A 10765-nucleotide genomic window follows, 5' to 3' on the forward strand; every position below is an offset into this window, starting at 1 on the left:
TGTATATCTTAGTTTCTTAGCACTGCTGTGACAGAAATACAGCAAGCGAGTGGCTTTAACAAACAGAAATTTATTTTCTCACAGTTTAAGAGGCTAGAATCTGAATTCAGGGCACCAGCTCTAGGCGAAGGCTTTCTCTGTTGACTCTGGGGCAAGATCCTTGTCGCAGCTTATCTAGCCCTGGCATTCTTCAGTTTCTTGGTGATCTCTACCTGGAATCTGTCTTGCCCCTATTTGTGCTTGCTTGCTCCTGTGCCTGATCTGCTCTTTTTATATCTTGAAAGTGATTACATTTAAGACACACCTTACACTGATATGGCCTTATAAATATAACAAAGAAAACCCTATTCTCAAATGGGATTACAAATATTAGGTATAAACCACAACCATGGAGTAGATTCCAGTTCATAGTGACTCTATAGGACAGAATAGAAGTGCCCCATAGAGTTTCCAAGGAGCAGCTGGTAGATTCAAACTGCTGACCTTTTGGTTAGCAGCCTTAGCACTTAACCACTGTGCCACCAGAGTTTCCATATTAAGTATAGTGGTTAGGATTCCAGCACCTATTTTAGGGGGACACAATTCAATCTATAACAGGTAGCTTAGGACTTTTCCTGAATATGTAGCTATAGCAATTACTTAGAATCCATAGCATTAACATAAAAGAAAGTGGTTAGAGAGATAAGTATCCAAACTACATTATTTTTAGAATTTAAAATGCTTGGATTAGGGCTCAGTCTGCTGGTTGACGCTAAAACGTATCAAGTCTTAAAAACAGGGACAAAGCAGTGATGTGGGGGAGGGTCTGAGCTCTGGCTCTGTATTTGACGTCCCTTCAAGCCTGATTTCCATCATGGATAAAACAAGGATAACGCCGCCTGCCTGACCTCAGACGACGTGAGAATCAGATGAGTTAATTTAACGAAAAGACTTTGTAAATGCCAAAGCACTCTGCTATTAATTCTTAATTATTTATATTAATTCTTAATATACATCCAGCCTTTAAAAAATACTAGGTCTGTCTGTAAAGTACATTACTGGGCCAACTGCAGCATTGGATATGGACAGTAAATTAGATAAAATATTGTACCAGTGTTACTTCACTGAAGTTGAGAACCATCTTCTGATTGTGTAAGAGAATGGCCTCGTTCGTAGGAATTATACATTGATGTATTTAAGCATAAAGGAGCATGATGTATATAACTTGTCAGATGATTCAGAAAAAAAAGAAAATAGTGGGTGTCTGTATATCTTACCGACAGAGCCCATCATGACAAAGAAAATTAAAAAAAAAAAAAAAAAAAGGCCGGATGGAGAAAGAACGCACGTGAATGAGAAAGCAGACGGGGTAAGATGTAAACAGTGGGTCCAGTCTGCAAAGACAGGTATGAGAGTTCTCTGTATGTTCTTGAAACTTTTAAAAAGTTACCCCCCAAAATTCTCTTCTCAGTATTTGTTAAATGAATTGATTTGTTTTACTCTTCCGTAAAAACTATCACACAAAGCTGGCAAATGTGGAGCCTCTCTCAGGTGGATCGATGCAGCGAAAACACAGACCCTGAAATCATTGATTAGGGTTCTCCACGGTGGTAATGTTATAATGCCCAGTTTGGGGAGGCCACATAGCCAAGCCACTCAGGGGGCACAGACCGCCGGCAAAATGGGGTCAGGGCTTTGCTGTGACTGGCAGTGAACATGGTTGTGCTGCCCTAGGGCTGGATGTTGAGGCTGCTGTGCAGAGCATTGTGGAGACTCAGCCTGGATCCCAAATCTGCCTCCCTCCCTCCCAACTGAATTATCTTTGTCAGTTTTTTTTTTTTTAATTTATTTTTACTGTGCTTTAAGTGAAAGTTTACAAATCAAGTCAGTCTCTCATACAAAAATTTATATACACCTTGCTATAGCACTGTTTTGTTTTTTTTTTATATACTCCTAGTCGCTCTCCCACTAATGAGAGCACACTCCTTTCCTCCACTCTCTATTTTCGGGTCCATTCAGCCAGTTTCTGACCCCCTCTGCCCCCTCACCTCCTCTCCAGACAGGTCTCATGTGTCTTTTTGATCCAAGAAGCTCACTCCTTAACAGCATCATTTTCTATCCCATAGTCCAGTCCAAACCCTGTCTGAAGAGTTGGCTTTGGGAATGGTTCCTGTCTTGGGACAACAGAAAGTCCGGGGACCATGACCTCCAGGGTCCTTCTAGTCTCAGTCAGACCATTAAGTCTGGTGTTTTTACGAGAATCTGAGGTCTGTATCCCACTGCTCTCCTGCTCCCTCAGGGGTTCTCTGTTGTGATCCCTGTCAGGGCAGTCATCGGTTGTAGCCGGGCACCATCTAGTTCTTCTGGTCTCAGGCTGATGTAGTCTCTGGTTTATGTGGTCCTTTCTGTCTCATGGACTCATAATTACCTTATGTCTTTGGTGTTCTTCATTCTCCTTTGCTCCAGGTGGGTTGAGACCAATTGATGCATCTTAGATGGCCACTTGCTAGCGTTTAAGACCCCAGATACCACTCTTCGAAGTGGGATGCAGAATGTTTTCTTAATAGATTTTATTATGCCAGTTGACTTAGATGTTCCCTGAAACCATGGTCCCCAAACCCCCGCCCCTGCTACGCTGGCCTTCAAAGCATTCAGTTTATTCAGGAAACTTCTTTGTTTTTGGTTTAGTCCAGCTGTGCTGACCTCTCCTGTATTGTGTGTTGTCTTTCCCTTCACCTAAAATAGCTCTTATCTACTATCTAATTAGTGAGAACCCCTCTTCCTCCCTCCCCACTCTCATAACCATCAAAGAATATTTTCTTCTCTGTTTAAACTATTTTCGAGTTCTTATAATAGTGGTCTCACATAATATTTGTCCTTTTGCAACTAATTTCACTCAGCATAATGCCTTTCAGATTCCTCCATGTTATGAAATTTTTTACGGGTTCGTCATTGTTCTTTATTGATGTGTAGTATTCCATTGTGTGCCTATATCATTATCCATTCATCCATTGATGGGCGCCTTGGTTGCTTCCATCTTTTTTTCTATTTTAGACAGTGCTGCAATGAACATGGGTGTGCATATATCTGTTCGTCTAAAGGCTCTTATTTCTCTAGGATATATTCCAAGGGGTGGGATTGCTGGATCATACGGTAGTTCTGGTTCTAGTTTTTTAAGGGAGCACCAAATTGACTTCAAAGTAGTTGTACCATTTGACATTCCCACCAGCAGTGTATAAGTGTTCGAGTCTCTCCACAACCACTCCAACATTTATTATTTTGTGTTTTTTTGGATTAATACCAGCCTTATTGGAGTGAGATGGAATCTCATTGTAGTTTTCATTTGTATTTCTCTAATGGCTGATGATCATGAGCATTTCCTCGTGTATCTGTTAGCTACCTGAATGTCTTCTTTAGCGAAGTGCCTGTTCATATCCTTTGCCCATTTTTTAATTGGGTTATTTGTCTTTTTATAGTTGAGTTTTTGCAATATCATGTAGATTTTAGAGATCAGATGCTGATCAGAAATGTCATAGCTAAAAACTTTTTCCCAGTCTGTAGGTAATATTTTTACTCTTTTGGTGAAGTCTTTGGGTGAGCATGCATATTTGATTTTTAGGAACTCCCATTTATCTAGTTTCTCTTCTGTATTGTTAGTAATGTTTTGTATACTGTTTATGCCATGTATTAGGGCTCCTAGCATTGTCCCTATTTTTTCTTCCCTCATCTTTATCGTTTTAGATTTTACGTTTAGGTCTTTGATCCATTTTGAGTTAGTTTCTGTGCATGGTGTGAGGTATGGGTCTTGTTTCGTTTTTTTGCAGATGGATATCCAGTTATGCCAGCACCATTTGTTAAAGAGACTGTCCTTTCCCCATTTAATTGACTTTGGGCCTTTGTCAAATATCAGCTGCATATCTTTGTCAATTTTTTTATTTTTTTTATTATCATACTTTAGATGAAGGTTTACAGAGCAAACTGGCTTCTCATTAAACAGTTAGTACACATATTGTTTTATGACGTTGGTTACCAACCCCACAACATGTCAGCACTCTCCGTTCTCAACCTTGGGTTCCCTATTACCAGCTTTCCGGTCCCCTCCTGTCTTCTAGTCCTTGCCTCTGGGCTGGAGTGCCCCTTTAGTCTCATTTTGTTCTATGGGCCTGTCTAATCTTTGGCTGAAGGGTGAACCTTAGAAGTGACTACATTACTAAGCTAAAAGGGCCAACTGGATTATCTTTGGTTACTTAGTACCCTCTCGGTGCTTCCGTTTCCCAATCTGTAAAATGAGAGTCATCATAATCCCCAAGTCACAGAGGTTTTGAGAAGATGAAGTAGACAACTCATGTAAAGGACTTAGCACTGTGCCTGGTGCTCAGTTGCCCCCAGAAGTTAGCTGCTGCACATGTTATTTTTCCCCTCCTCTTCCTCCTCCCTCTCCTTCTCTTTCTCGATCCCTCTGTCTCTAAGTCTGATGATGGTTTTGTACTGTTGCCCCATCTCCATACATAACCAGTAGAAAGCTTTACAAGATGGTTTATGCACAGGGGCCAGCTGGGAGCCAAGTTATCTCCGTTTCCCCCTTCCTTCTTTTGTTCATTCATTCATTCATTCATTGCCTCAGGCACTCGTTGAGCATTCTGTGTGCCAGATAAGTAATGAACATTTCCAGAAAAATCCAGAAGCAACCAGTCATCCTGAACTTGGTAACCAGATGCATTTTGAGTGACCCACTGTTTTTTGTAGTAGGTCCAGTTTATATGTTGGAACAAAATAAGTTCTCCAAAGAGCCTCATGACTTATAGATTCTCTTCCACCTGGACAAGTTGGAGAATTGCTGAGAAAATGTCTTTGTAAACTCGTAAGGGTTTTGCTACTCAGAGTGTGGTTCACAGGTCAGCAGCATCAGACACTTATTAGAAATGCAGACTCTCAGGCCCTCCCAAGACTCCCTGAATCAAAGAGTCTGCATTTTAACAAGACCCTATAAAGTATCATTTACCATCTCCATCACCGTTACTGGTGAGTCTGTCTTCAGAAAGAACCTGTGTGTTATGTCAGCCTTTTGCTTTCTAATCAGTTAAGCTTTCTGAAAAGAACAGAAAATGTTAGCACTATCATTCAGTTTCTAGGACCTCAGATCTTACCTTTAGTTTACCTGCTTTTTCCTTTTATTAAGAACTCAAAAAAAAAAAACCCAAACCCATTGCCATTGAGTCAATTCCAACTCATAGCAATCCTACAGGATAGAGTAGAACTGCCCCATATGGTTTCTATGGGGCAGTTGGTAGATTGAAGCTGCTGACCTTTTGGTTAGCAGCCAAACGCATAACCATTGCACCACCACAGCTCCATAGGATTTCTAAGGAGCGGCTGGTAGATTCAAATTGATGACCTTTTGATTAGCAATGGTAGCTCTCAACCACTGGACCATCATACACTTCACCATCATCCTTTATTAAGAATAAAAAAACAAAAACCCGTTGCTGTTGAGTCAATTCCGACTCATAGCAACCATGTAAGACAGAGTAGTAGAACTGCCCCCTAGGGTTTCCAGAGAGCAGCTGGTGGATTCAAACTGCCAGCCTTATGATTAATAGCTGTAGCTCTTCACCACTGTACCACAAGAGCTCCGCATTAAGAACAGTCTTTTTTAGTTTAATACGTGGAGCGAACAAGGAAAGCCTCAGTTAGACACACATCCTACAAACCTCAAAACTATTTGAATGCTTTGCAACTGGACTTCAAATGGTGCCATCTCTGTGCTTTGTAATTACTGATCTCCTGAGATCCCTCCGCGATGGCACTGGTCACTTCTAGACCTTCAGTCCCAACAGTCGGGACATGTACATGTGTCCCTCTGGTAAAATGGAAGCTACTCTGAAGGGGTCATTCCCCTCACAGGCATGTGTGAGTTAAACCTGAAAAGTAGAATATTCAAATTATGTAAAACAATATAAAAGGCTAAAAAAGGAAGCAGCACTGTTTTAGGGTCTTCTAGGAAATAGGAAAGAAGCCCTTATGGTCCAGTGTTTAAGTTTTCAGCTGCTAACTGAAAGGTCGGCAGTTCGAATATACCAGCTGCTCCATGGAAGAAAGATGTGGCAGTCTGCTTCCATAAGATTACAACTTTGGAAACCCTATGGGATAGTTCTATTCTGTTATAGGGTCACCGTGAGTCAAAATCAACTCGACGGTAACAGGTTTGATTTGGTTTGGGCTAGAAAATAGGACTTCTTGCTACTAATAAGGCTTTTCCTGTTAACATTAGGCATCGTTATTATGATCTTAGTATTTTAGCTTAAAATTACCAGCCATCTGCCTGAATCGTTATTTACCTAGTTTTAGGTAGAGAGCCTTTTGATTTTTAGAAGTCCTGAGGTTTCCCTGGTTCCCATAGAACAAAGCCGCCCTGGGAGGCTTCAATTGCAGGAGGACAAGTTGTACTCCCAGCTTTGCCTCTGTTCAGCTGTGGGACCTGGCAGAGCCTCCCTCGCTGGGCCTTCTCTCCTCATCTGTAAAACTGCTCTCTGTGGTTCCTTCCCACATTAAAACTCTTGGGTTTCGTTTTTTGGTGTTGATCCTTGGTCACTGTGGAGAGGGGCAAATCTGCCCTTTGTACTCTGTTTTTGAGTATTTTCTCTGCTCCCTTACCTCAGCGGCCCTTACAGAGTTTGGGGGCTGGCCTTCATGCATCTTGGACCTGTTGTTAGTGGCCGTTGAGTTCGCTCCAACTCAGAAACCCTGGTGCTGAAGTGGTTAAGCATTTGGCTGCTAACCTAAAAGTCAGTATGGGGCAGTTTTACTCTCCTTATAGGGTCGCTGTGAGTTGAAATCTACTAGATAGCAGTGGGTTTGTTTTGAGCTTTGGCTCCAACTCATGGCGACCTTATGTACAACACAGCAAAATGTCGCCCAGCCCTGTACCGTCTTCTTGGTCCTCGGTGTGTCTGAGCCATTGTTGCAGCTGTTGTGTCAATCCATCTTATTGAGGGTTTCCTTCTTTTTTGCTGACTGTCTGTCAAACATAATATCCTTTTCTATTGATTGTTTTTTTCTGATGACATGTCTAAATAAGCAAATACCAGCAAGGTCACCCACGGTAGACAGGTTTCAGCAGAGCTTACATACAGACTAAGACAGACTAGAAAAGAAAGGCCTAGCAATCTACTTCTGAAAATTAATCAATGAAAACCTTATGAATCATAGCAGAACACTGTCATCTGCCCTATTCACTATCAAGACGTGCTTTCTGGGAGGAGATGAATGGTGAGCGCGTGTGCAGTGACCCTGTGAGATGCGTGTTCCTAGTTTTCACCTCTTTAAGCTCTGTTTGTCTTAGTACCGGTGCAGTAAATTGGGGAGGAGGCTAAGGGACACCTGGGAAGGTCAGGTCTCTGAATTTTTCTTCTCCCCTAATACTACATAAAGCTAGTCCCCAGACTAGTAACATGGTCTGTCATTTATTTCAAAAATAAGCTATAGACCATACAATCAACATTCTGTTTCTACACCAACTTCTTGTAAAAAATTGTTAGAGCTGTGAGCAAGTGATCTAATATGAATCAATACCAGGACATAAGACATTTCTGTGAAGAAGTGTTTTAGATTTAGATGTGCTTTCTGTCAGACATCCATTAGGAACAAGAAGAGGAATGACTTGCTCTGAGAAGGATGTATGTCATGCAATGCTCTGTTCACTTTGCTTGAACAGTGGAAATCTTTTGTCCTTCTGAACTTAAATCACACAGACTTGTTTCCCAGGCTTTTTAAACGGGCCCATCAAATGCCTTTAAACATGGCATTGCATGAAAGGAAGTAAAATATTAGCACAGATTGATTTAGAAAGATCACTTTTCAATGACCCTTTCAAACAGCTTCCTGCAAAATTGCAAACAATAGTTTGGCCACTGACTCCAGCTGGAGGTCACCCTTTCCCTGGTATGACCAGAGGGTGGGGCACCCAGCTGACCTAACCCAAGACCAAAGTCTGCTTGGAAAGCTGCTTGTGTGAGCCGAGCTGGGAGGCATAAACCACCTACTCGTGGCCATTGCCTACTGGGGCCTTCCCAGACCACAGCTCTGCTGCCAATCAGAAGCTCACTGAGTTCATGCTCTATCCATCTAGAGCCCAGGCTCCAAGAGCACACAGACTGGGGTTAACTCTAGCTCTACCATTCACTGTTGGCTGACCTCTTAGGCAAGTTACTGATAAGCCTCAATTTCTTGATCTGTAACATGGGGTTATAATAATACTGTGGGGTTTACAATGAACTTTTTGTTCTTGGTATCTGAGAGATAACCTCTAAAATCATGGAATTTCCCCAATGATTGGAACCTTTGTTATCCATGGGGGCTCCAGAACATACCTGAAGGTTAATGCTAATGAGGTGACTCTTGAATGGGGGCTGGTCAGACCAAAGAGACCACCATGCGATATTAGCCCGACCTCAGAAGAGGGGATGGGGGCTGGAGGTTGAGTTCAACCCCATGGGCAATGATTCAGTCAGTCATGCCTATGTAATGAAATCCTAATAAAAACTCTGGACACAGAAGCTCAGTGAGCTTCCTGGTTGGTGAAAGACATCAGTGCTTGGGAAGGTGACACATACCTTTTTGGGACATGGAAGCTCAGCATTGGGAACCATTCTAGACCTCACCCTTTGCATCTCTTCATTTATATTCTTTTTGCTATAGTAAACTATACTCATAAGTAGAGAGTTTTCCTGAGTTCTGTGAGTTGTTTCACAGAATTTTCAAGCCCAGGGTGGAAGGTAGTGGGAACCCCCAAATTTGTAGCCAGCAGGTCAGAAGCGAGGGGGCCTGGGAACCCCTTAACTTACGGCTGACTTCTAAGTAGGGACTGTGCCTTTAACTTGAGAGATCTGACCTAGCTCTAGTAACCAGGGTCAGAGGAAGAAGTATTGCATTTGTAGTTGGTGTCAGGGAGGGTATTTAGAGTTAGAGTTAGGTTGTGTGTTAGAGAAGTCAGACAGACAGACACAGAAATGTACAGACAGACAACCTTTATAACAGCCCCCACCAAGAGACTAGCTGCCCTGGGCAGATCAGAATTAGCCCCCTTGAGTCCATTGAGAGAGTTCTTCATCAGTATGGAGAATGAAGACGAGAGAAGGTAAAGAACTGCCTCAGGGTGTTTCACTGGCCATTTAAATAGGCAGAAAAGGATCCAGCAGCAGATCAGGCTCTCATCTGAGACTCTAACACGGGGAGACTTTTCAAGGCCTCCGGTAAGGACAGTTCGAATCTGCCAGGCGCTCGTTGGAAACTCTGTGGGGGCAGTTCTACCCTGTCCTATAGGGTCGCTTTGAGTCGGAATCGACTCGACGGCACTGGGTTTTTACTGGGTGGGTAGCTTTGGCAGGAAATTACGAGCCACTGGAAGGCCTCGCGGATAGCAATACTGAGTCTGATGGACATAGACCCTACCCACAGTCACCTTCGGCCCTTTCTTCAAGTTCCCCTTGAAAAGAAGGAACCCACTATGGGTTCCAGAATCTCTGAGAAATCCTTTTTTGGTATGGATGAAATTGAACCCCTAATTCTAAACCAAAAAAAACCAAACCCATTGCCATCAAGCTGATTCCGACTCATAGCAACCCTATAGAACAGAGTAGCACTGCCCCATGGAGTTTCCAAGGAGCACCTGGTAGATTCGAACTGCTGACCTTTTGGTAAGCAACTCTCAACTTCCTAAATAGTTAATAACCACTGAGGACCCCTTCAACCAAGTATCTTCTGGTGGGGACATGGCCTCACATAGAAGCAGGGCCTCCTGCTGGTTTTCTAGATGTGGCTTCAGTCTGTTTTCAATACTCAGAGACCATGCTGGTCCTTTGGAGGACTACCCCAGGGGCTCCTGTACTGAGATTCTCTGGAGGAGAGGACACATCACCCTGACTGAGGGAGTCTAGCCCTCGCTGAACCTTCAGAGGTTGTTTATCTCCCTCTGTGGTACACATAAATTCATTTCTCATCAGTTCCTCTGTTCAGTCTGGCAAAAGCTGGGGGTTGGGAGTCTCCTTTTCTTCACTTTATCCCTGTCCCCTTCTGGTTGGTGTGCTCCTACTACAGCAGGAGAGTGAAGGGGCAGCTAAGGGTGCTCTTGAGGATGGAGGGAAAGAGACCAGCAGGCACAAGTTCCTCACCTCTCGGGTTTTTAAAGCGAGTTTATTATTTTTCCAAACAAATATACTTTATTTTGATTGCATAACATTTAGAAATGTTTAAACAGCAAAGTATTATAAACAACATAAAAAAGATTAAAAAGAAAAACAAAATGAGAAATAAATGCTTACCAAATGCCAACTCCTCAGATTAATCTATGAATTTACAGATTAACTAATGAAAATACTAATAAGTTTAGCTGGGGATGTGGTTGCCGTTGATGTGTTTTTTGTTTTTTTGCTTTTTTTTATTGTTATTTTTAAAACCAATGAACATTTATTTAGGTAAATATGAGGTTACTTGCACAAATTTCTTATCACATCTCATAGAATAGAAACTTTCCTTAATGTTTCAAATGTCTTTACTTGGTCGTGTCAGACTTCAAATATGGTTTCAGTAATAGTGGACCAATTAATTAAATTATAATGCAGTACTTATATGATCGAATGCTAGAGGGTACAATGAAATGGATATTGTATTCTTAAGAGTTATATTTAAACGATGTCTATAGAGATCTTGGGAGTTGTACTTATGTTAAACTTCAATTCAAGAGCAAATGCAGCATCAATAAAGTAACAGAAATTAAACTGGAAAAATC

The 10765-nt window shown here is 42.1% G+C and overlaps 1 protein-coding gene across 3 annotated transcripts in view; it reads left to right on the forward strand.

The window, feature by feature from the left end:
- Window positions 1–10765, forward strand: part of EEPD1 (endonuclease/exonuclease/phosphatase family domain containing 1) — a 172274-nt gene that overhangs the window by 98029 nt on the left and 63480 nt on the right. The window lies entirely within an intron of this gene.

This window comes from Elephas maximus, chromosome 8 (assembly GCF_024166365.1).
Source record: "Elephas maximus indicus isolate mEleMax1 chromosome 8, mEleMax1 primary haplotype, whole genome shotgun sequence".
NCBI classification, from domain to species: Eukaryota; Metazoa; Chordata; class Mammalia; order Proboscidea; family Elephantidae; genus Elephas; species Elephas maximus.